Here is a 27,215-nt window from a genome sequence, read left to right as displayed (position 1 = left end):
ACAAAGTAGTTTGAATCCCATTTTTTTAACCCTCTCTTTTGCTGAGTGCCTGGAGCGTCTCTGTTTGTAATATCAATGAAGTATTTTATAGCGCTCTAGTGTTTGTAAAACACCAAATGTTACCTGAACATGCTACAAGACAACCCCGGGAGATAGCTGAGTTTCACAGGAGAAGAATTGAGCCTTTGTACTTAAAGTCTATGCCTCAAATCAAACCAGCCAGAGTGCCTTTTGAGTTACTTTGAGTTACTAGTTACTAGAGTTGTTAACATCTCTGAGCAGGGATATGGGTTGAGTTATGCCTGAGCCCCTTTCTTAATCATTTTCTGTGGACAACTAAAAGGAAATTCAGATATGTGTATATTGTTAATTCAGCAAGCATTGTTTGGGTACCTCTTATGTTCTAAGATGTGCCAATGAGAATATATAACATTTTTTAACAATGTACTGTGTGCCAGGCACAATTCACTGAGCATTGGCTCAGTGAATCTTCATAGCGACCCTTTGAGGTAGTAGGGGCATTATTGTTCTCAAAGTGCAATTGAGGCAGAGAGAGATTAACATGTCAGAGGTGGGATTCACATCTGGAAGTTGGGCCCTGGAGGCCAGGCTCTTAACTCTCCACCTTACTTCTTCCCCAGCTATGGGATCCTTCTTTTAAGATGCATATGCTCTACTGTGGTAGGCAGTCAAAATGTCAGAGCAACATTCTAATTTGCTATGGTAGCTGTATGACAGTGTCATGGAAGATGATCTCCAGTCCTCCCAAGAAGCATGGATACATGGCTCGAGGAACCTCACTGGTCAACGCTAAGCTTCGGTTCTCTAAACTGCAATGATTGCAAAGCACATGACATTCCCAGGACTTCTTTCTCTCTGAAAGGAGCTTCTTGTGGTGCTTAGAATACGCTAGGGAAATTGCTCACTTTCTGACTTAAAGAGAGAATTCCTTGGGTTGATGGTCTAGATTTCTGATGAATCACAAGTCATTCTTTGAGCCCCTACTGTGTAATGGAAGGAAAAGTCCTTGTTCTTATGGGCTTCCCAGGCAGGGGGGGATTGATATGATATCAACAAAGCCAGAAAGCAATAGTTGAAATTTATTGAGGACTTTTTATATGTCAGTTACTGTTCTAAGTTCTTTCCACAACTTTTTATTGTAACTACATTTAAAGTAGGCATTTCACCGGCATTCTGCAGGGAGTTGAGACTGGGCATGTTTTAAGTGAGGTATCCTCTTTAAGGACAAAGTCTTTCCTCCAGATAAAATGTTGAGATGATTGAGTTTTGCTGTCTTTAAAAAGACCATATTGTTCCACAGTATTCATGGGATATTTACTACGTGCTAAATAGTTTTCTGTGTCCAAAGGATACAACAGTGGAGAGACTAAGCTCCTGGCTCTCAAAATGAACCTTACATTTTATTGGAGGCAGATAGACAATAACTAAAATTTAGTGAACCCAGTACTGCATGGTGACAAGTACAATGGAGAAAAAGTAGCAAGGGCGGCGACTGGGAGTGGGGTTGCAGTTTCAAATAGTGTGCTCAGGCAGGATCCACGTGCACGTTTATGGAGGTTTAATTAAAAATCTAGTCACCACCACCACTTCTGCTTAATGCCTATTGTTTATCTTCATTGCCTTCATAAAATTCGTAGGTACGGAGCTTCTCCTAACAGGGGCTTGCCTACCTCTCCAGACTCATTCCATATCACTTTCCCATAAACGATGCTTCAGCACCATTGATCCACCTACACTTCCTGGAGAACGCCACATCCTTTCGTCTTCATGCCGCCGTGTGTGTGTGCTATTGCCTATGCTGGCAGCACATGGCCGCTTCATCTGGGAAGCTTGTAGGAACTCACTCCCCAGTATCCCACTGTGTTTCACACCACCGTTATTTTATTTCACACTATGCTGAGGTTGTCTGCGTGTGGGTGTCCCCCTTAAGTAGGCTGTGATTTCTTCCATCAGGAAATGATTTTACTTTGTAAGTGCTTAATAGATGTGGAAGGAAGGAAAGTACATAGATAAGTAGAAAGGAGGAGGAAAGGATAGGAAGATAATCCAGAAGGAAGCTAGGAAATGAGGGAGGGAGTTGCGAAGAAAGGGAGGAAGGAAAAAGGAGGAGGAGGAAGGGGGAGGGAGAAGGAAGACATGAGAGTTCTTGGATCAGGCATGACAAGATCAGAATTGTATTTTAGAGACATTAATCTGGGCATTGTGGGGAGAGAGATGTTTAATCCCAGCACTCATCTGCCCCATGTTAGCAGATCTTTTAAAGTTTTATTCTTTGGGTCAGTAAGACGGAGTTTTCCATGGCCCCTACGACTTAACTCTGCTAATAGAAGAAGGGAAGGCAGGGTTGAAGGAGGAATATGCCTCTACAAACTTCTCTCATCCCCCCACCCCGTACTGTGATGAATCATGGAAGTCTGATTGAAAATTCTAATCACAGCTTTGCTGTCCTTCAGACCCCAGCCGTTGACAGTTGATTCACTCCTTTTCATGCCTGCTGCCCCTCTCTAGTTATGGTAGCTCTTATGCATGAGTCTATCATTAGCAGACAAAGCATGATGGATTGGCTAGGGTTCCCTTCATCCTTAGAACCTGGGAAATGCTTCTTTTTTCCAACTCTCAGGGCCCATGTGAGACATCATCATGAATGAAAGAAGAAAGTAATACAATATTGGATGTGCCTGTTTGCTGCCACTGTTTAGAAAGAGAATGATGCATTATGGGGAATGTAAGTATATGGCGTGCATCCCACCCCCACCCCCAACCCAGCAGCAACTGATGCAGAAAACCATCGATCCCAATCAATGACCAAACTGAGTCTGGCGGTTTCATTGAAGATGCCCCGCCCCTTTGAAAATCAGTGTAGTCAACAATTTCTAAAATTGATTCTCAAAAAGAAAAATCAGCCCACATGAAGTCTTTGGATTTTTAAATGACATAAGATGCAAAGGGATTAGGATTGATTGATTTTTATCATGGAAGCGGGTTCACAACTGTTCTCAAATCTGTGGTCTCCCTGGATATGAAGCTATGAATGTCAGCCAGATACTAGTTTATTTTATTTTTAATTTGATTCTTGGGCCCTGAGTCTGTATTTAATGTTTCAGTGAGCAAAACAGTTATGTTTGGCTCCAGTGAAAGATTGATAGAAGCGATTTTCAGATGTGGAATCAAAACAGAGTGGAAAAAAAAAAGTCACGTTTCAATAAAATGCGGTACTTGGAGGCATCATGTGGTCTCATAATAAATGAATTCATGGCACAAAGTTGACACATCTTGAAGGAGAATTTCTTTTAAAAATTTGAGGTGATTCGTTTTTATGATTAACTGTGGTAAAAACAATTACTAGAGAATTTTTAAATGAAAGGAAAAGCTTTGAGGTGTTTATAGATAACACCCGATTGCCTTCATTTTTATACTTTGCCTCATGCAAGCTATGAAGTTGTGTGTTTGTGAAGTTTGGCTGAAGGGCCCTGGAGCTCCGGGAGTGCTCATTCATCCCGGGCTTCATCTGTTATTTATCGTTTGCAAAAGGGAGCATCCGTAGTGAGAGGTCCACTGGCTTTGGACTCAGACCTGGGTGTGAATAACTTGGCGTGACCTCAAGCAGGTCACCTCACTTCCTGGTGTCTCCCTTTTTGTTCCTTAAATTGTGACAAAATGAGATAGAAATGAATGCTGAGCATCCAGCATAGCATATACTCAGTAAAGGGTAAAAAACAACAATAACAACAAACAACAACAACAACAACAACAACAACAACAACAACAAACAATGGCAAACATACAGTGTATTCATTTTGCCAACACTGATAGGTATTTACTTTATAGTCTATTTGAAACTCTGTACTTGTTGTTTATACAAAGGCTAGTCATGAATCTCAAGGGTCTTATAATTCAGAGAGGAGATACATGGGTATATAGGGATGGAAAACCATAGGCAGAATAGGCTAGAAGACAGAGTATCTTTCTTCTTCACCTTGTAATCTAGGGGAGTGCCTGGTTCATGTGAAGCACTTAGAAAATACCTACTGAATAAATGGGGTAGAAAATACAAGGAATTGGAAGGTAAAAATAACCACAACAGAAAACCAAAACCCTATGTATTAGTTCTTCCTGTGTAGTTCCTTTCTTAGGGTTCTCCAGAGAAGCAGAACCAAAAGGATGTGTGTATATATAGGAAGAGATTTATTATAAGGAATTGGCTCATGCAGTTATAGTCTAGCAAGTCCAAAATTTGCAGTGTTGGCCAGCATGCTGGATATCCAGGAGAGCCAATGGTGCAGACGAAGTCGGAAGGCCATCTGCTGGAGAATCCTCTCTTGCTTGGGGAATCTGGTCTTTTTGCTGTAACTAGGCCTTCGACTTGTTGGGTGAGGCCCACCCACATTATGGAGGACAATCTGCTTACTCAAAGTTCACCAATTTAAATGTTAATCTCATCCAAAAACACCCTCCAAGTTGACATATAAAATTAACCATCATACCCTGGAAGTAATTAATTTTAAACAGATGCATCAAAAAAGCTCTAAGTTACTAGAATGTCTGAGTTTAAATCTTCCTCCTTCAGTTTCTATTTGTGTTATCTTTGGGCAAATTATGTAATTCCATGCCTTGGTTTCTTTGCCTCTAAAATGGAGGTAATACTCGTGCCTGCTCCACAGAGTGGTTGTGAAACTTAAATGCAACATTGCAAGGTATTATGAGTGCTCCATATCCCAGAGCTGCTGTTGTTAGTAAACCCTAATCAAGCCTAGACCCTTCATGTTTTTAAAAAACGTTATTTTAGGCAGAAGTATTTTTAGATTAGCATCAACATGTTTTATGTTGCCATTTAAGTATTGTTTGTCATCCACTGTGCTGAAGTCCTTTACGTGCATTTCCTGATGTAATCTTGATCAGGAGCATGACATTAGGTATATTATTGTGCCTCTTTCTAGATGACACATGGAGGCTTAGAGGGGTTAAATGATTTACTCCATGTCATACACAGAGGAGTGGAATGGGTCTCCATCAGAATTTTCCTAGTTCATTTCCACCTCACCATGTCTGTGTTGTTGGATCGGACAGAGTCAACCGGGCCTAGGGTTGCTTCCTCCTTGCATTTGGCAATACGTCCTTTTAGGAGTTCAAATTTGATAGTTTCCATTCCATGCATAGGCACCGCAGGTACTCACATTTTACACTTCGCTTTGATTCTCTCTCTACTTTGCTTCATTTCCTTTTTGATTGCTGCTAGACCCCCTAGAAAATGACAGGTGCAAAACATGCCACGTTTTATGTGCTAGGTGGCCAAGTAGTTATTTCTGAGTAGGGAGAAATGACAAATAGGCACGTGTAGGTTTTTATACAAGCTCAGTGTCAGCAGACTGGGCTCTTTGCAGCTGAATGGCCCCATGAAAGTCAATGATGGCCTTAGCTGAGTTCTGCTTGTTTTTACTCACACCAGGGGTCTAGTAAAACTCAAGTTGGTCCCTGCTCTGGGAAAATCACATAAGAAGGGGTGTGTGTGCGTGTGTGTGTGTGTGTTTATATAATGTTTGTTCATATGTGCATATGCATGACCCTTTAGCCTGTTTCCTGCCTACGTTAACAGCTAACTGTTATCTTTATCCTTGTTATCACTTTATATAATTGGTGTGCAGGATTCCTGGCAATACCTTAGTGGGCTCTTGTCTTTTATGCCTCTGGATGCCTGAGCTCTTCTTTTCTTGAACGTTCAAATCCCTCCTTTATCTGCCTGATGAACTCCTACTTATGCTTCAAAACCCGATTTAGGTATCAGGCCCTGTGAATGATGCCCTGCCTTTCCTTTGTGCCTCCAAATGAATTCCTTTCTCTTTGGTGACTCCCCTTGGACTTACTAATACCTCTGTTGTTGTCCTTACACAAATGCTACAACATAATTATTTCTGAGCATGGAGCCTGGAAAATGTAATGGTTAAGGGAGAAGTATTTGGAGTCTGAAAAATTGCAGTTTGGGTCTCAGATCTGCTGTCTACTAATTTTTGAAAGTTGAACAAGTGATAACATCTTTGTGAAGCCAGTTTTGTCATTTGTAGACTGCAGATCATAGTGCATCTGTCTCTTCATAACATTAAGAAGATAAACATGAAGCAGCCAGCACGGCACCCAGACCATAGTGGGTGTACAGGAAGTGGGGTGCTGGCGTGATCACCTCAGTACGCTGTCTGTTCTGCCTCATTCTGGCTCTGTGAGGTCAGGGGCCTTGGCCTGTGTATTTCTGTATCTCTGGCTCCTGGCATGCTCAGGAAATCTCTAGGAAAGGCTAAGTGAGCTGAATCCATAGAATCAGTTTACAGACCCACAGGCTGTGGTTTGCAAAGTTTACCAGAATCATCCACTGAGAGGCCTTTCATTCTACCTCAGTGTTAGTGCGTGTGACTGCAGCAGATATTTTCCTTTGAAGGCACCTGATGCCAGATGTTTTGACTTTGTGTGGAGTCACCTGGAATTTGGGATTTACTTCTCTTTCATTCCCAAGGTCATTGTCCCTTTTTAGTGCCAGTCAGAGGTAGAGGCATGCTTTTGATTGGCTCAGCCAGGCAGGAACTTAGAGCTACTGCCTCTTTCCCGGAGAAGCATCCAACAGAGGTGATCTGAGTACAAAGAAAACTTATTCCCTCAGGTCTCCGCATAGTGCTTTTCCTGTGTACATTTCACCGAACACTTAACACAGTCAAACAAGCATTAGCATGTGGCTGGTTATTACACAGCCTTGAACCTACGGGAGACATCAGCTCTATCGATGGATGATAATGGCAATCAGGGAAGTCGTACTGAGTGATGGAATCAAACAGATCTGTGTTCACATCCCAGCTGTGCCCCTTGGAAGCTGGTGGGACCTAACGTCCATCCTTAACCTCTCTGTGCCTCACTGTCCCCACCAATGAAAAGAACGTCAGACTCATGAACATGGTTACATGACTTGATGGATGCTTCGCAGATCACAAGAGTCTGTGTGGTAAATTCTCCATCGAGGATAGCCAGCCAGGGCAGTGGTTCAGGATGATGTGCCAGCATGGGCTAAGAGAAAGAGAACTGGGCTCTTGGCGATGTGGCTGTTTAAGGAGTTAGGTCCATTTGTAAATACCCAGGCTAGTTCCACTGGTGTACTAGCGTGGAGACGAAGTATTCTCTGCCTGTCATTTCTTGCCCATGAATAACTGCGTCTGTCTAAGGATAGCTACGTGATGGTGAGATTCCTCAGACATAATTGTCGAGGAAAAGAGGCTTCAGTCAGTATTTTAGTCGTAAAAGTGTATCCCTATGTGGTGACCCTTGGACAAAGTACAGATAGATGTAATTCATTTTTGTTCATACCTTTTATTTTTGTTTCCCCTTGGGAGGGAAAATCCTCCCTGTCCTCTGAAAGTAGCTGATGCAAAGCTCCTGTGCAGTGACTGAAGTAATGCATGTTGCTTTTTCCTGGAAGGGCCTAAGTGGTAGACTATATGTTAATCATCAGTCCTGAAAGGTGTCATTTAGCAGCGGGGGAAATATGTTACTCTGTGCATTAATGGAAAAGAGATTATTTTCAAACATTTCAAAGCCCTGAGGACCCTCTTCAAGGAATTTCCTTTTTTTTTCCCCCTCTTACCCATTTAGAGAAAAGGTGCCACAGCTTTCCATGATTTAGAAATAGGGCTTTAAGTCGAGCGGAGGAAGCTTAATGTCAGAAAATTAAAGGCAGAATGTGGGATGCTCAGGCGGTGTGGGTGCTACTGTAGCCTCATGCACAGAATCCTGGCACATGAGACAAAAACTGGTTTCACCCAAAATGTGGTGGTTATTTTACAAAAGCAAGGTCAGGGAGGGATCACTGCTGACGTATGATGGTTTGGGATGGAAGATAGATATCTCAGAGCATGAAAGAGAAGTGAAAACAAAGAAAAGTTTCAGAGGACCCAGGGTCATGGATAAAGAGGCTTGAAGGGTACAAGGCATTTGGGTCGTTCGAATGATGGGGAGGGTCTGGACCGCTTACCCAGAACTGGAGGGGCTGAAGGTTTTCTTTTCCAGGTGGGAAGGAAACGGGTCTGAGTTTTATGTTGGCTCTCGTGGACTTTCTTACAGCTGGCTGGACTGACCTCTGCCTCTGGGGGCTGGGGAACAGTGTTGTGGAAGAACGCAGGGGCTTGGCCAAGGGCAGCAGCTGTGGTTTCTTCTCCGAAGAACTTTAGAATGTTACTGGAGAGAGAAAAGAACCCAAACCACTGGTAACTAAAAGATGCATTTGCAGAGGAAAAGAGCCAAGTGACATGGGTCAGGTTTGCAGAACTGGTTTAAGTTGGGCAGGAAGGAGAGAGTTGTCTGCAAATCAGATATGAGAAGACACCGTGGAGAAGGCATATTTGCATAGGGGGAGAAAGGTATTCAAGTTGGTTTCCTTGGGAATTTGCTGGTTTTCGTTCTTGGCTCTGGCCAGGGGAGTGATGTGGGGAAAGGTATGTCACCTCCCTGGACCTCAACTCCTTCACCCACACAGGTAGCTGATGAAGCCTATGCTCCGTGTACTTTCGAGCTACCTGAGGTAGGGACACCTGGGTGGCTCAGTCAGTTGAGCATCCAACTTCGACTCAGGTCATGATCTCGCAGTTTGTGAGTTCGAGCCCCACACCAGACTCAGTGCTGTGAGCGCAGAACCCACTTCAGACCCTCTGTCTCCCTCTCTGCCCCTCCCTGCTTGTACTCTCTCAAAAATAAAAATAAAAACATTAAAAAAAAAAGAGTTTACATGAGGCAATAGTTACAAGATACACAGTCCTGGGGCTGACACATTAAATATCAGTTCCTACTTCACAGCTACCCTTCAAGCATTTTGCCACCACTTTCTTTCTTTCTTTCTTTTTTCTAAGTTTATTTATTTATTTTTGAGAGTGAGTGAGCGAACAAGCATATAAGTGGGCGAAGGGCAGAAAGAGGGAGAGAGAGACTGGAAGAGACACCTGAAGTAGGCTCCAGCCTGCGGGCTGTCATCACAGAGCCTGATGCGGGGCTCAAACTCCCAAACAGTGAGGTCATGACTTGAGCTGGAGTCTACGCTGAACCCGCTGAGCCACCCGGGTGCCGGCTTCTCTTGGAAGCCTTGGATCAGGGGTCTCCTCCTACAGGTAGAGTCTCCTTTCACCTTCTAAACCTGGACACAACTGCCCCATCGTCAGCTCTCTCTCTAGCCCCTCCACAGCTATTTTAGCCCTGTAGCAGTTGGGCAGACTTCTTAATGTATTGGTGGCCTGTTTCCTACAGCAGACAGTGACCTTCGAGGGGGTGGGGGGCAGGGAAAAGTCTGTACCCATCTCTAGCAACTTGCCCAGCACGGGGGCAACACTCGGTAAATGTTGAAAGTGTCCGCTTGTCTCCCTTAGGCTCTTTTGATTTGTCATTTGAGGTGAATTTATTTTCCTGTGCTCCCCCTGAATACCCTTGCAGCTTGCTACAGGTAATGGGGATCAAAGGGCCAGATGCTCCATCTAAGAGGGAATCTGGGAAACTTTCAAGTTCAATTCGTTTCCTTGGGGTTAGATTGGAAGCCAGGAAGTTTTGATGTGGTATCTGAGGAGTCAGGGAGCCCCGAAGCCCATCCGTGGACAGCAGTGTGGTAACCCCCTCACTTTACCCTGCATCCCTTGTTTACCTGAAGCTTGTTTTTTTTTTTTTTTTTTTTTTTTAACATTTATTTATTTTTGAGACAGAGAGAGACAGAGCATGAACAGGGGAGGGGCAGAGAGAGAGGGAGACACAGAATCTGAAACAGGCTGCAGGCTCTGAGCAGTCAGCACAGAGCCCAACGCGGGGCTCGAACTCCCGGACGGTGAGATCATGACCTGAGCCGAAGTCAGATGCTTAACCGACCAAGCCATCCAGGCGCCCCCTGAAGCTTGTTTTTATGGGAACTTAGCGGCAGTAGGACTGGGAAAGCAGATCTGATCTGATACTTAAAAAAAATACAGCTTAAAACCAAGTGAGGATAGGCCTTTTTGGTTAGCTATGCTAATTTTGTCTTTCATTAGTGCTGATAATTAGCAGAATTAAGAATGGGCCTTTAAATTATGGTGTAGACAACAAAACATCTCTAGGAATGAAATTACCATTCAGCTTACATTTTCAGTGAGATCTTGAAATCAACTGAAATAAAATGAGTCTGAAGAATGTGTTGATGCTGGGGGCTCTGAACTCCAGAGCCAAAGTGGATCATTGAAATAATGATAAAAATCATGGTGATGACCATTATCTCATTCACTTGTGTAGCAAATTAGGGTTTATGAGGCTGTTTCATAGCAATAGAATCTTAGCAAATTGGAACAGGAAGAGATCATAGAAATCATGTAATGCAACCTATTCGTCTCATGAGTGAGGGAACCGATTTGTTGTTGTGGGTTTAAAACTACTTCAGACGTCTGGAAAAGTGCAAGTACTGTTACTTCAGAACAGCTTTCCCAGGGTGGTCTTGTATTTCATGACACACATCTCTTACACATTTGAACCTGGCCATTTATATTTTCCATCTAAGTACTGAAAACTGAAGCATGAAAAGCAGCCGGGAATCTTGTTTTAACTGAGCTGTATAATTGACACACCGCATTGTATTAGTTTCACGTGTACAACCTAACGATTTGATGTACGGAAACATTGTGAAATGATCACCACAACTAGTTTAGCTAACATCCACCACCACTCAGAAGTGTTTGCTTGTGGTGAGAACTTTAAAGGCGGACTCGCTTAGCAACTTGCGACTGTATGATACATTGTTCTTGTCTAGAGTTTCCATGCTGTATCTTACATCCCTAGGACTTAGTTATAACAGTAAGTTTGGGAGCACCTGGATGGCTCAGTTAAGGGCCCAACTTTGGGTCAGCTCATGATCTCACAGTTTGCAGGTTCAAGCCCCACATCGGGTTCTGTGCTAACAGCTCAGAGCCTGGAGCCTGCTTCAGATTGTGTCTCCCTCTCTCTCTGCTCCTCCTCCCTCCCTCTCTCTGTCTCTCTCTCTCTGTCTCTCTCTCAAAAATAAACATTAAAATAGAATAACAGTAAGTTTGTAACTTGTGACTATCTTCCTCCATTTTGCCCATTATTCCTGCAGTATCGGGGGGGGGGAGTCAGGGATTAAAGTTTGGGGGTGCCTGGATGGCTCAGTGGGTTAAGCATCCAACTTCAGCCTAGATCATGACCTCACTGTTCCTGAGTTCGAGCCCCATGTCATAGGGCTCTGTGCTGACGGCTCGGAGCCTGGAGCCTGTTTCAGATCCTGTGACTCCATCTCTCTGCCCCTCCCCTGCTCACACTCTGTCTCTCTCTGTCTCAAAAATAAATAAACGTTAAAAAAAAATTTTTTTTTAAGATGAGGAATGTTTGGGCCGTGTTGATGCAGTGGAGTGGATTTCGTCCCTGTCCTGCTGACCCCGGGTCCCCTCCTGGTTTGCATATCTTGTCTTTGTTAACAGCTTGACCTGCTCAGAGAGGCCTTATCTACCTTTAACTGAACTAGTCCCCACCTTTCTGCCTGCCCCGTCACTCTCTCTCCTTACCCTGTTTGATGCTGTCCCTCCACCACTACCTGATGTTCTAGAAGGTATATTTTACTTGTGGGTTTTCTTCATCAGAACGTAAGCTTCTTGGACCTCTGTTTTGTTCACAGCTAGGATCTAAGCACCTGGCACAGCACAGCCACTCAATAAATACTTGTTAAATAATTGAATGAATAATTGAAGGAGGTAGATGGCATATATAGACAGTCTGAAGTAGAGACTAAAAAAACAAAAAAACAAAAGACAACTCACGATATTTTGAGGACTTGACATATGGGTGAGAAAAATGACCTCTTCACTTTTCTGTACCTTCCTTCAGCTTTTAATTCATTCACCCTTTGAGCAAATATTTCAGAGGGTGTCCAGTGCTCCACACATTGTTCCAGGTTATTGGGGAACTGCAGTGACAAAACAGATTAAAAATTCTTGGGGCGCCTGGGTGGCTCAGTTGGTTAAGCAGCCGACTTCGGCTCAGGTCATGATCTCACCGTCCGCAAGTTCGAGCCCCGCGTCGGGCTCTGTGCTGACAGCTCAGAGCCTGGAGCCCGTTTCGGATTCTGTGTCTCCCTCTCTCTCTGCCCCTCCCCTGTTCATGCTCTGTCTCTCTCTGTCTCAAAAATAAATAAATATTAAAAAAAAAAAAAAACTGAAAAAAAAAATTCTTATCCAAGGAGAGCTTCCTGTTCTGGGACATTAAGGTCATCATACATAAATTAAATTTATAAATGACTTGATAAATTGGCGTCTGTATGTGTATTACAATAATGAAAGTGTAAGTAGAAAAGTAAAGCAGAGATAAGAAGCATGGGGGTTTTGTTTTACGTGAGGTGGCCAAGAAGGTCTTTCTGAGAACTGACATTTCAGTATTTGATGACTGGATGGATATTTAACCATTAATTGTTTGTTGGAAGGATGAATGTTTTAAAATACTAATTGTTTCTGGGGGCACCTGGGTGCCTCAGTCATTTGAGCGTCTGACTTCGGCTCAGGTCATGATCTCGCAGTCCGTGAGTTTGAGCCCCACGTCGGGCTCTGTGCTGACAGCTCAGAGCCTGGAGCCTGCTTTGGATTCTGTGTCTCCCTCCCTCTCTGTCCCTCCCCCAATAATGCTCTGTGTGTGTCTCTGTCTCAAAAAAATGAATAAATGTTAAAATAAAATTAAAAAAATAAAAAATATTAATTGTATCTGTGAGTTAAATTACTTTTCCTTCTTCAAGTAAAATGTATAGAAGGCTTTCAAACTCCTCCCTGTGAAATCAGGTTGGAGCTGAAATATTACCTAGACTCCACCTCCATCCCCTCCCTTCTCTGAAATCAGTAAGAGCAGCCACACTGGAGCTGATTATGGTGACGTCATGATTTAAGCATTACTCAGCCCAGTTAAGCTCTTTTGTGGGGGAAAGAACGCAGTCTGGGCACCAGTGGCCTTAAGTTCCAGCCTCACCTACCACTTGCGTTTTCTAGCTGTGCAGTTACTGTGGGCCAGTTACCTCTCCCAACCTCAGGGTTTTAATTTTTAAACAATGATGATAATGCCCACACCAGCCATGTTTCTCAAGTGCCTGCCAGTTCTTGACCTACAACAGTAGCTCAGCAAATGCTACTCTCCCCCTCTCTCTCTTTTTTTTTTTTTTTTAATCAGTTATGCCCTAGAATGGCTCTTACTCTGTGGGGAGTAGGGTGCAATGCAAGTGGGAAAATGATGCAAGAGTTTTATCCCACACAGGGGCCCCCAGTAATTGCAGGGCCTGGTACATGATAACCGTCTCATCCCTGCTCATAAACAATGGTATGTCTTAATCATATTTTCCTCGTTAGGAAGGCGCCAGCTAATTACAGTTGTTTTTGCCTTAAGACTGAACTGCTGTTGTGAAAATTCTTTCACTGAATCTTTTTTTCCCATTTGGTAGTTATGGAAGGTTGTAGAATATCCGAGTCAGATGACCGGACACTGGATGGCACTTAGATGTAAGGTCTTAGGGTTGGGATGCAGGATTAGCTCTGGAGAGGTGATGTTGCTGACCATGGACTTGCTGGGAGTGCTGGAGCCTGGAGAGGAGGCAGTGGCTTCTCTGTCACCTCTGCTGGCTCATGCTCACTCTTGAACCTTGGCGTTCTTTTTCTCAGAGGCAGTTATTAGTATTTTCGTTTTTCAGATGAAACTAAATGGAGGTTCAAATATGTTCTTCATTTATCCATAACCATTTACTAGTGATGTTCTATTTGCTACATCCTGAGCTATATGCTAAGTATTGTGCCTGGAGAGCACACGGTCTACACAGGTGCTCCTGCCTAGTCGGAGAGGTAGATCCGCCATGGGAACACAGGTCCCCAGGTCCAGCCCAGTGCTACTTTCATTATATTCTGCCACGGCGTCGGGCATGTGACCCATCCAGAGTTCAAACTATATTATCACTAATATTATTATTAGTGATAATGAAAATAGTCTTCCTGAAAAAGATGGGGCCTTAAAATAATACAGACATGCCAGGAACAGCAAGGTGGATAAGACCATCTGTGGTCGCTGTCCTCTTGGGGTAGTGCATGATAACAACAACAAACACCAACTGGTTTCTTCCCCGTGAGGCTTCGTGCAAGGGGTTGTGTCATACACACTGTAAAATCCTAGCAAAGCTTTATGACGACTGTAGTGTTAATCCTGGTTTACAGATGACAAAACAAAGGCTTCGGTATCTTACGTAATTCACCCCAAGCCATGCAGCCTGTAGGTGGCACAGCTGGAAATTCACCCCAGGTCTGCATGTCCCAAAGCCTGATCTGGGTGAAGCATAGGTGTTCCTGGGAGGGCATTCCATCTTCATGGGATTACAAGCTGGGACAGAGAGGTCAGTGCACGATCTTATCATGAACCAGCTACATGTCTCTATACTTCTTTCAGTTGGAACTTTCTCTCACTCTCCCCTGGGTTCATCAGGGTGACCATGGGTGCCTTTTCATCTGAGAGGCTACTGGGGATGCCTAAACCCACACCACTTGAGCTAATTGTGTACAATTTAGCATTCTCAAAGCGCTGACAGTCCTCCTTCAAACCAAGTGTGAAAGTTTTTAAATTAGCTTTCACAGTTTGATTCACAAGCAGCAAATGCAGAACGGCACAGGATTAATTTTTCCAACCATCACCACGATGGCATAGCTGAAGGCTATCTTAGCTCATTTCCTTTAACAGAGAAGAGGCTGGGCAGAGACAGTGTTCTTAGGAGAATGATGTTCTAGAAGAGATCTCAGGGCTCTGGTTACAAAACGAATCAGATATACAAATTCCATACTGTCAGCATGGAACCCCGGGTGTGGATAGTGGGAGCTTTGCAATTGGATGGTCTTGGGTCTGCATCATGGTTCTGTCGATCTTGCAGTATGATGTTCTTGCACACTGGGAGTCTGAATTACCCTTCTTTAGCCTCAGTTTGCCTCATTGTAAAATGGGGATAACGTTTCCAAATGTCTGAAAAGCTTCTGGTAAGGGTGAAATGATACGCCCTGTGTCACAGCTCAACATAGTGGCTGACGTATCAGAGGGATCTCAGTCAATCAGAGCTATTGTTATTAGTGTCCTCCTTGAACTTTGTTTTCCTTGCAAAACTTTTTCACTGTCTTAGGGAGTTTATTTCTTTAGGTAGTGTTTATTGAGCAATTGCTATGTGCCATGTGCCATGCCTGGTGCTGGAGATAAAGAGATAACAAAACACAGTCCTACCATGAGGAGCTCTTCATACAGTGGCAGACACATAAAAACATCCTTACAATACAGCATGGTAATTGTGATGATGGCACAAAGAAGGAGCTTCTGACCCACCTTGGAGGGAGAGGTAATAGAAAATGTTGGGGAAGAAAGCAGAGTTTCAAAATATATGTAGGAACCAGCCAGGTAAGATGGTTGGAAGTGAGTTCCAGGTAGAGGAAATAACCCACCACAAAGCAAAGAGGTGAGAAAAGCAAGGTTTACTGTGAGAAGTTCTAGATGGTTGCAAATGGTTGGAACAAATTGTGTATGAGCAAGTTAATTTAATCCTCCCTCAGTTTCCACACCTGTTGGTGGGCATACTGATGGTACCTGCCTTATAAGGCTGTTGCCAGGATAAAATGAGGCATATCAAGGAAAACACTTGGAATAATGCCTGGCATAAAGTACCCAGAGAATGTTCTCAACACTAAGTAGTTTTGAACAGTGTCCCACAGATGTCATTACCTCAGAGTTCCTAAGGGCTTTTACAATGTAGTGGGTTTTCTGTATCATTGAAAAGGGTTTCTTACACACAACATTTCCCCCAAGCCTTTTTGACCATTGGATAGGTGAACATTTCTTTTTTTGTTTTTTTTTTTAATATTTATTTCTGAGAGAGAGAGAGAGAGAGAGAGAAAGAGGAAGAGAAAGAGAAAGAAAGAGAGAGAGAACACGAGCAGGAGAGGGGTAGAGAGAAGAGGGAGTCACAGAATCCGAAGCAGGCTCTGTGCTGTCAGCTCAAACTCATGACCTGTGAGATCATGACCTGAGCCAAAGTCAGATGCTTTACTGACTGAGCCACCCAAATGCCCCTTTATTCTTGCTAATAATCTTTCTCAGGAGTTTTGTACTCTAAGGTTTGGGAAATACTGTGATTAGATTCATCAGATGAGATCTGTTTTCTTGTTCTAAAAGAAATTAACCTAGTTCAGAGTCTAATAGCACCCCTCCCCACCATAAATAATGAATGAATGAATGAATGAATGAATGAATGAATGAATGGAAAATTAAGAGTTCTGGTTAGGGACCTGTTGTCTCCTGTATATGCCTTTGCTTAACATTTGAATTTAAAAATCACATTTTTTTGACTCACAGGGCTAGAACCTAAAGGATTAGAAGGGGTTTCCCTTTGTTTATTTTAATTGGTTTCTGGTATTCATGCCAAGCTAATAGTTTTTTTGATACAGGTATTTGCAGGCATGGAGTGGACAGTTGAAATATCCACAGTGCACAGAAGTAAGCCCTATGGCTTGTCTGCTTAGTACTGAAACCAAAGTTTGGTGGCAGATGATCTCCCAGCTTCCTCTGAGATGCACAGTAGTACATGAACCAGGCTGGCTCCGTCCATGTGAACAGAGAGAGGAACTGAAATGGAAGGGGCAGGTGGGGGGGGGGGGTTTGGACGCAGGGATGCATCAGAGATACAGCACGGGAGTTAATAAGCAAATGCACGCCGATCAAACCACCCACGGCAGCATCTCTGCTCTGCACTTACCAGCTGTGTACCCTGGGGCAAGTTCCTGATTTCCAGGAGCCCCATTTCCTCGTTTCTAAAATGTGGGTGGAGGGCAGCAGTCACCTCATGGAGCTACTGAGGGTTACCGTGTGAAGCTCGGATGCTTTTACCTGGGCGTGGGAAGGGCTGCATGTCGGCAGCTGTGGCATTTCCTGGGCAGCTCCTTCAGCCTCTCCCAGCCTCCATTTCCCGTGATCTTCATGCCCGACATCCAGAACTGCTGAGGGGATGAAAAGAAGTAAAGCGAGTGGGTGCTCAGGACGTGACTCCGCCCGGAGGGACCTCCTAGTGCAGAGTTCAGGTGCTGGTTTCCTAGCTGTGAAGCTTTCCCCATCTCCTGTCTGTGCTTCTGCTGCCTCGGTACCCACTTAGGGTGGTTTTGAGGGCTCCCTGGTGCAGCTCGAGGCCGGGTGAGAGATTGACGGACTGACGCTCAGTAAATGTTAACTATTGTTACATACTGAGCCTGGCTGGCCAGATGTAGCCTGCACATGCAGCCTCTGAAGGAATGGAAGTAAATGTAGATTGTGTCTCCACGTGGCCTAGCAGACGGTTACAGTGGCTGCGTTTCCTCGGTGGCCGCAGGAATCAATACAGATGGCTGGCTGCCCAATCAATTCAAGTACAGTGTATCTGATAGACAGACTTTACGGGCCGTGACACACAGATGCGGAGGTTTTCCCGAGCCGCGGCGGCTCGATGGATTTTCACTGTTTGCTCCTCATTAGATCCAGGGTGCTTATTTTCCAACACAGAACGCATGCAAATTGACAACAGGCACATGCTTTTAAATGTAATCAAGAAGAATGAGCTGTGTACCAGCATTAATTTGCCTTAGTCCAATGTCAGGATTTCCAGAGTTTTATGATTCGTGTTTTTGTCTGGGGTCTCCTCTTTCTGGATAAGGGCTTAGTCATGTAAGTGGTGTCTTAGCTCTTTTTCCCATTTTCAAATGAATCAAACCAGGGTAAATGTGCAATAGTGCCTGCTATGCAAATCCCTTTCCACTGGGGGTAACTTGAAGGATACAAGGATTTTGCTTCTGCTCTCTGGCCTCTTCCAAACATGCCTGAGTGACCGGCGTTGAAATTTCCATCACGGGACAAATCCAGTGAATGAATCCCAAGCAACTTAGGCTCTGTTCAGTCTCCACTATCCCCGCAAAGCTCCAGAGCTCTGCCTCCCTGGTGCTTGCTTGAAAATTAATTAAGTGCTGCTTCAAAATAACATATCTTATTGCTTAAACATTAACACCTTTTGTTAACACTTGACTTTCTGGCACTCTGTGTCATTTCGTCATAACTAGATTGTAAGGACTGTGATAAGGGATCATGTGTTAATTTTTGCATTCAACATATACTTCTAATCATGATTTTTGAAAACTCCTATAGCATCTAATATAGCATCATGTATGTTCAGCAAATACTGGTTGGCCTTTGATTAAAAGGTGACTTTTTTAAAATGAGACTATTAATACCTTAAATATACCAGCTCAATTAACGTGTCAGCCTGAAATCATTGGTCTGTAATCACTTCTTATTCCCACTTTACGTTCTTAAGTGTACCTTTAGAAATAGCAATCTAGTAATAAGAATGCAACAGAGTACTCTGTTAAAGGCTTTGAAAACGGTTTATTAAAGAAAGAAGTCTTATTGTTTTCCTAAGTCCGTAGGAAGTGGGCAGGAAAATTATGGGGATGGACATGTGATGAGTAGGGACAGTGTGTCAGGCTTCTCTCATTTGACCTTCACTCAGCAATAAACTATTCATTATCCCTGTTTGACAGATGGGGAAACTGAGGCTTAAAACATGTTAGTCATTGGGCCAAAATAATATAGCTTCTAAACACTTAGAGTTTATTAACTACTTGCAAAGACATATCTCATTTGTACCATTCAGTAGACTTATGTGGGTTTTCTTGGTGGCTTTATAGTTGAGATTATAAAGCCAAGAAGATTTGTCCAAGGCCCCTGCACCTGTCAGAAGCAAGACCATGACAAGCACACAGGACTGTGGACCCCCAAGACTGCGTTTGAGCAATATCACATTATCGTGCCCTGAATGATAGCTCTGTGAAGACTTAAAGGCTTATATGGGATTCTAGCTTCCTATAGAATGCTTAAGCAGAGCCAGATCCCATTCATGTGCTTAACTGGCTCCATTTGCCTCATAAGGTTATGTTAAGTATCAATCTATTTCTAATTCTTGAAAAGAAATGGTAAAAAGTAACTGAGCTTTATATCCAGATGCTCAGGTTCAGGCTACCAGATAGATACTGAGAAGGTCCCTGGAAGGACAGGATTGAAATGGTAAAGAAGGACGCATACCTGTTGTTTTTTTATATACCTACAGCCACCATCTACAGTGAACAAGGGGTCTTTGTTCCTGATTATATTACAGGAGTTAGGTTTTTCAGGTAAAACTGTCTTTTTTATAAATTGGGATGTAAGGAATGCAAGTAGGGAAGGGGATGGATAGAGAGGGAAAAGAGGGAAAAAGCATGAACGGAAAGACCTTGGAATCCTGGAAGTTCCTGGGGCAGAGCGAATCTGGGTGCTCCTGATCTGTGAAGGGTACTCATGGCAGCCCAAAAGTGAAGAAGCACTTTTTTCTTTCTCCACTCACTCACAAATTCATTAGCACCTGCTCCTGCCACAGGCACTGTTCTAGGTGCTGAAGGTCCAACAGTACATCAGTCTCTGTCATCGCATGGGGTTTACAGTGTAGTTGGGAAATTTGCACAATAAACAAAATTAACATGCAAGTTACATGGTATATTAAAAAGTTTTATGGGGGGAAAATAGGGGAGGCAGATCCGGAGCACAGGGGTGGGGTTTATAATTTTAAATAGGGAAATCATAAAAGGCTTCCTTCCCTCAGAAAGTGGCATTTGAGCAAATACTCCAAGGAAGGTATGGGTGCCTACTGTTACGATATCTGAGACCGAGGGAGCAGTATGTTCAAAGGGCAGGAGCATGTCCTGTGCATTTGAAGAGTGGCAAGACGCAAGAGTGCCTGGAACAGGGTAAGGGAGAAAGAAAACAGTAGCCAAGGAGGTCAGAGAAATTAAGGGAGTCAGGCAGGAAATTCATAGCTTTATAATATCCTAGTAGAATCCAATGCTTTTGAAGATAAATTGTAGGGGAGCCTGAACAGAGACAGAGAATGCAGTGAGGAGTCATTGTGGTAATGAACGAGAAAGCTGATGGTGGTTTGCAGCAGTGTTAGCTGTGCATTTGGTGAGAAGTTTGGATTCTAGATAGACTGGTTCAAGTGCTTTTTGAGTTTGTGCTTGTGTGCCAGGCCCTGAGACACAGGGCACTGAATAGTTGGAGAATCCACATCCTTTAGGAGTGAATTAACATGCACTCCATTTGAGAACGCTCCTTCGAGAGACTGGTACCCTGGAGGAGAGGAAGTGCTGTGTTGGAGAAGGAGACAGGCCTTCAGGGCTCCAGTCCTGCCCCACCACGTGCTGGGAGGGGGACCTTGAGGAGCAGTCATTTAGCCTCTGAGTCTGTTTCCTTATCTGTAAAATGGGAGGATTATATCTATTTACTTGTGTACTTAACTACATGTATAAATAACAAATACGCATTGCTTGGGGAAATTCTCTTACTGAATTGGGTATACATAGAGAGGTAACGTCTAGAGACTTGATGTTATGATGAAGAGCTCAGACTCAGAAGCCGACCTCTCCCAACCATTATAACTATGTAATCATGGGCAAATTGCTTAACCCCTCCATGCCTCATTTGTAAAATGGAAAAGGTGAACCTACTTATTAAGACTGGTGTATGGATTAACTGGGTTAATATGTAAGCATGTAGAACAATGCCTGACATGTGGTAATTAAAACGAGTCCCTAGTGTTGTGGTGAGTTCCAAGGAAGTTGTTCAGAATATCTTTAGATCATTAGCATATTTGAGCAGCATTATCCCGGGACATTCTTTATTTCTATGTTTTCAGAATCCAAATTTTGCGTAAATGGCCAGTTTCAGTGGAACCAAATCCATGCATTTGGTTCTCTGTTTACTCATCCTGTACAGCCACAATCCCTCTTTAATTTCTTCTTGGATTAGTCATGTTTACCAACAGCTCCAAAAATAGATCCCAGCCTTCAGAAAGAAAACGACAATAGCTATAACAAGGTATTAGAGGCTGCATAAACTTGTCTTACTTGAAGTTAATGTGAAAAATGTGGGGGGAAAAATAACAAGGGGAAATTTCGAAAATTAGGCAATGATGTTTAACCAAAATGACATGTGCATCTCTGAATGTAAATGCACAACTGCGTTAATGCCTTGCCGGCTGCCTGCCGTCCTGAGGTTTTATCACATCATAATGCAGTGATGAGGTATTTCTTTGCTTTTTTTAGTTTTTCCACTCGCAGATGCCAACAATGATTATTTGTAATTTCAGAAATAAAGATGCTCAAAAGCAACATCTGTGATTCCATATTTTTCTGTGGAATTCAGATTGTGCATCTTACTCCTCTCTGTAGCTGGGGAATATTTGCAGTCAAACATAATTCCTGTATACTTGATTTAGCTCTGGGCCAGACTGACTAAAAGGTTTTAAAACAGTGCCCATGCTCTCACCATCTACACTATGTGGATTCCCGACCTTTTAATCCCCATTTCCTTTAATACAAATAAAAGAGAGTTTATCAGTTGATTCAGATGAGTGGGAGTGTGCCATGTAAATTTCAAGGAATTATGCACTAAATTACAGTACCCATTTGGGGGCTTAAATATTATTCTCCACTACACAAACCTGGCATGGATTTTATTTTAAATGAAATGGCACACAGTGGCAGGCAATTATTTTTGTTATTGTATTTCCCATCCTGGCCTCCAGAACCTAAGGACAAAGGGAGGGGATGTTCATTTATAAGTTGCCCTCCTGAATTGTTCTTGAAGTGCAATTTAATCCTCATATCAAGCAAAGTCTAATGCTGTATTTGCCAGTAAAATAGTCATTTGCATTTTTTATTGACAATACAAATTGTGTTTAATCAGGCAGTCGGCGTGTTAGCATTTCCAAATGATTGAAGACCCAGTTTTGTTCAGACTACATCCCACTTTGGGTCAGATGTATTTTGTTCTTTTTAATTATCAGAGCACATAAAGTTGCTTTGGAACGCTGTGCTTTTTTTTTTTTTTTTTTTCTTGTCCATGCCCCACATAGCTTGTCTCCAGAAAAAAGCCAGGAAGCCCTAAGTTCTTAAGTTTACACATTTACAGATGTCAGCCCAGCCTAGAAGAATAGTGAGAAAAGATTTGTACTGAGTAACTTATTGGATCGTTGAAAAGACTGTGGAGAAATAGACACAGTCCTGGACCACAGATCCCCAGGTGGTGGTTTGATTATCGTTACCAGAAAGACATGGTCAGTTTTCAGCTATGTGGTACCTCACCTCTCAGAGCTTCAGTTATGAACAGGAAGGACAACAGTCTCCCCTCACTTTCTTTAGGATTTTCATGAGGTTTTATCCTTTGAGAGGTAGCTTAGCTAAGCAGGGTGAGGAGCCTGGCTCCACTCTTCCTAGCTCGATGGCCTCAGGCAGGTTTACCGGTCCCTCCTTCACCATCCTCATCAGTATGGTGGGGACAGTAATAGCACCTGCTTCACAGGGCTGTTGTACGAGTTAATATATAGAAAGCTTAAGATAATGCCTGGCCTGTGGGAAGTGCTATTTATGATATTATCGTCATCATTCTTCGTATTAATAGTGTTTCCTCACAGGTTTATTGTGTGGATGAAATCAATTCATATTTGTAAAGTACAAGAAACCCTGTAACACATGGTTTTATAACTATTTGCCGTTATTTTTATTATTGGTTATCTATCATTTATTAAGTGCTCACAGTATGAAAGGCATTAAGTCAGGGATTTTTGTAGCAACCCGTGAGGGACAGGGCATCCTCACTTCACTTTGCAGATGAGGACAAAGGCGGAGCAGCTAAGCCCCTCCCTGGGGAGGGAGGGAGCCCCAGGCGGGACCTGAGAACAAGGCGGCTGCCCTCTCACATCTGGGCTTCCTCAGTCCCCAGCTTGGAGTCCACTCCAGACAGGTGTCCTCTGAGCTGCATTCCAGGCCCTACCTCGTACAGGACCACACAGTTTCATCTTCCCTGCACATTCGCCACAGTGACCTTGGCCTTGGCCGGGCCTCACTACCTCACTCACACCCACCAGGACAGCTGCCCCTTGGCCTGCTTGTCACTACTTCTCGGCAACAGGAACCCAAGGCCCGTGGACCTGTTACTATTTTCTTTGCCTCTGCAAAGACCTGGCCCAGCTATGTCGCCCTTCGCTACCTCCTGGAGCCCCGTCTTTGTCCTATTGTTCCCAGCCCGATGCGCGGTGCCCAGGATGCAGTATCAGGATTCGCGTTTGTTTCGGAGTAGACATTCGGTGATAATTGAAAATACCAAATTTGTTTACGTTGGTCCACATAGACAAAAGATTGTAATCATAGCAAACGTTTTTTGAGAGTTTGCTGTGTGCCAGATCTGTTCTAAGCACTTAATACATATTAATTTATCTCCTTCCCACAGCAACACTAGGCAGCTGGTACTAATACTGTCTGCGATCTCCAGATAAGTCACTGGACCGTAGTCTGTAGGGAGCCGGGGCAGCGTGGCAAGGGCAGGACTGGCTGCTCTCAATATGTTCCATCGCCCCTTGTTCTTGTCTGTGTCAGCTGGGGGTGCAGGGCACAACTCTCCCCGCACCACACCGCTGCAGGTGATACGAGAGAGGGAACATGAAAAGGGGAAGAATCCAGGGTTTATGGGGCATGCACGTGCTAGGTCGAGGGCTACATCTTTTACCCATGTTAACATGTGACATTGACAACAACCCTGTCAAGTAAGTATCATCCTCCTCGTGTTAGATATGAGGGTGTGGGGAACCTGAACTGCTGAGTGATTTGCTTTGCCATATGCAGTTATGTGGCAAAGCTGGGATTTGAACCCAGGTCTCCCAGCTGTGAAGTTCGGACTGTTGCTTCGGTTTAAGTTCTTCCCTCCCTCCCTCCCTCTAGTTTTAGGACGATGGTGGCGAAACAGACAAGGTGCCTGCCTTAAAGAGGCTTACCTGCTAGACAGGGAATTGGTCAGTAAGCAAACAGATAAACATACAAGCAGACCTTTACAGCTATGAGGGAGATCAATGGGGTGACTGAGAGAGCCCCTGATCTAGGAAGCAGGCCCTTAATTAGGGTCCACAGAGAGGATATCTCTGAGGTCCAGTGGAGGTGAAGAAGACAGCTGTGCAAAGAACAAGGCAGAGAATCCCAGGCAGATACACCAGCAAGGACAGAGCTCTGAAGCAGAGAAAAGTACAGGATATTTGAGGAACAGAAAAAGGGCAGCATGCCTGGTGTGAGGCAGGCAGAGGTCAGATCAAGCAGGGCCTCACAGAACAGAGTAAGAAGTCTAGATAATTTTCTCACTTCCATAAAATTTAGAATAAAATTAGCCCCATGACCCTGAGCCATCTGAGTCTGCAGTTTTTAATCTGTTCGCCGTGTGTAATAATCCCTGCCTTGTGTCCATCTCAGGGATGGTTTGAACATCAGATGACACAAGGAAATCTTACAGGCATTCTACAGAAGTCGCAGAGAGGAATGAGTGATTTATCTGACCACATTTATATGTGTGAAAGAGAGGAGTTCTTGGAAGTCTGACTGTATAAAGAAGGCAAGCTGAGCGTTGGGATTCCTGAGGGATGAGTCTCTGCTTAGCTAGGACTGGTAGTCATAGTGGTAATAGTATGATGATAATAATATATACCCAATAAGCTCTTACTATGTGCCAGACTTGAGCGAAGCTCTTTAAAGGCATTATCAGGGGCTCCTGGGTGGCTTGGTCGGTTAAGCGTCTGACTTCGGCTCAGGTCATGATCTCACGGTCCGTGAGTTCGAGCCCCGCGTCGGGCTCTGTGCTGACGGCTCAGAGCCTGGAGCCTGCTTCCGATTCTGTGTCTCCCTCTCTCTCTGACCCTCCCCCATTCATGCTCTGTCTCTCTCTGTCTCGAAAATAAATAAACGTTAAAAAAAAAAAAATTAAAGGCATTAACAGTTAGTCCTCACGATACCGTAGAAGACACACATACTTCCTTCATTTGTCAGTTGAGGGACTGAGGCACAGTGAGGTTAAGTCTCTGCATCCTCGGGCTTGGTTGTGAATAACTAAAACTTCAACAAAACCTGGCCTGAACAAGCAATATGTTTCTTTTAATTATAAAAATCCCACACGGAGAGTAAGCTGGTGCTGGTGCTCAAGAAAGTCATCAAGAACCCAAGGTCCTCTGCCTGTTTGCTCCATCATCCTTACTGTGTAGTTTTTGTTCCTCATAAATGCAGAGTGGCTGCTGCAGCTCCAGTTTTCTCATATGTATCTCAAATCAGGGGGGAGGAGGAGAGCCGAAGGAGATGAGCAGTGGTGGCAGGGATAAACTTTTTCGGCTTTTGAGGCTTTTGGGAAAGGGCAGTGTTCATCTACATCTTCTTTGCCTCTGACTGGGGTGTACAACCAAACCTAACTGAAAAGGAAGCAGGATTCTGGAATTTCACTTTATAGTTGAATGGGCACAGGTTACAGAGAAGGGTATTAGAAATTGAGTTAGTGAGCCAGGCCCCAGTCACCCTGCCAGTACATGGTGAAAGCTCCCTACTGGGGAGAGACTTAGGAATCTTGGACCCGCTGTTTAACCTCTCTATGCCAATAATTTTCACTTGTAAAATAGGAATAATAAGAGTTTTTGAATAGTGGGGTTTTTGGGGGCGGATAAAATTAAGATAGTCCTCAGAAAGCAATTGCCATGGCGTCTGGCATATAGTTAAGCACACACCAAATATATGTACTTACTGTAGTACATATATTTGTTCTTACTGTTACGTTGTTACTGTTATTGTTAGCAGTTTCTGTGCCAGCATTTATGAATGATGGGCAGGGGTGAGGGAGTCGGAGATAAAAAGGATGGGTGTTTACAGAAAGGCTCTTTAGATGGCTATAGAGATGAGGCTGCGTTCACTAGGAAGAGGAGAGGGAGGGCTGTTTCTGACGGAGGGAACAGCATATGCTTAGCAGGTGCCAAGTCACACAAGGGTCACTCTGCACGGCCTGTTAAGAAACTGCATGTATTTCTAACACGCTGCAAAGTGGTGTGAGGGTCAAGGGCAGCCAGGCAGTCGTGAGCAAGATTTCCTGAGTACCGCCTTTATGCTGAGCACCTTCCTATGCCCCAGGGACACAATGAACAGTGAGGTGAAGCCCCTGCTCTCCAGAAGCACATCACATCGACACTCGGTTTTCTCATTTGCCAAATGCGGGAAAAAAATGAAAGAAGCCTAAATTGTGTTAACCATCTGCTCTGTGACAGATTCGAGGGTAGATGTTTTGTGGATGTTGTCTCATTAAACTTCGAGGTCATTATTACTCTCTCCATCCGACAGGTGAGTAGAAGAGTCCACAAGCTGTCCAGGATCACCCAGCTAATAAGTACTACAGCAGGGATTCAGTTCAGATTTCTGACTCCGGAACCTGTGTGCTCTGTTTGCTGTACTGCTTCCAGAACCCTGGGTAGTACACACATACACACACACACACACACACACACACACACACACACCTGGTGATGCAGCAGTATCTGAGAGCACCTTAGAGCCAGAGGCAATATAAACATCAAGAGCTGGGATATTTTATTTTATTATTTTTTTTTAATTTTATTTTATTTATTTTATTTTATTTTATTCTATTCTATTCTATTTATTTTATTTTATTCTATTCCATTCTATTTTTTTTTAATTTTTTAAATTTATTGTATTTTTAAGAAAAAAGTAAAGTACTTTCTTTACTACTACAGTAAATTTCCATAAGCTTGTCAATTCCTTCCCAGCCAAGCTGATTAGCCAGACTGGAGCCATCCAGGTTGCTTACGCGAAGGAGGATGGCTTGATTGTAGTTCAGCGCCTTAGCTGTCATTGAGCTGCCTTCCTAAATATGATCCTTATTGCCCTGCTCACCCCTCTATAAACACCACTGCAATGAAAGCATAAAACATTAAAAACATCTCCTGGGTGACTGCTATTGCCTTTTGAATTAACACCAGAAATGCTCATTTGAGAGATGTGGTTTAACTCGAGCGATATTTCTTGACGGGTTAATGAATATCATATGTTATCCTTTAACCTAATATAACACCATCAATTATTTAGTTATTTTTATTGATTGACCTCTTCCAGATTATTTAATAGTAGATTTTTCACTATTTAGAAGATTTAATGCTGAGCACTCAGGCACCCTCTTTCGCTATTAAGGGGTGTCCTCTGAATATAGAGGGGTGGGTACACATTCTTATTATATTTTTTTTGGAA

At 43.5% G+C, this 27,215-nt stretch overlaps 1 protein-coding gene across 9 annotated transcripts in view; it reads left to right on the top strand.

Annotated features, from left to right (window-relative positions):
• The window catches only part of DAB1 (DAB adaptor protein 1), a 406,242-nt gene that overhangs the window by 63,127 nt on the left and 315,900 nt on the right, over positions 1–27,215 (top strand). The window contains exon 1 of one of the 9 annotated variants that reach the window (XM_042951818.1): positions 2,673–2,746. The exons of the other annotated variants lie outside the window; for them this stretch is intronic. The gene's annotated coding sequence lies outside the window, so the exon portion shown is untranslated. Of the gene's footprint in view, positions 1–2,672; positions 2,747–27,215 lie in introns of those variants that run through there. 9 annotated transcript variants of the gene reach the window in all.

The sequence above is a fragment of the Panthera leo genome, chromosome C1 (assembly GCF_018350215.1).
Source record: "Panthera leo isolate Ple1 chromosome C1, P.leo_Ple1_pat1.1, whole genome shotgun sequence".
Classification (NCBI taxonomy): domain Eukaryota; kingdom Metazoa; phylum Chordata; class Mammalia; order Carnivora; family Felidae; genus Panthera; species Panthera leo.
This window is presented reverse-complemented; position numbering and strand designations above follow the sequence as displayed.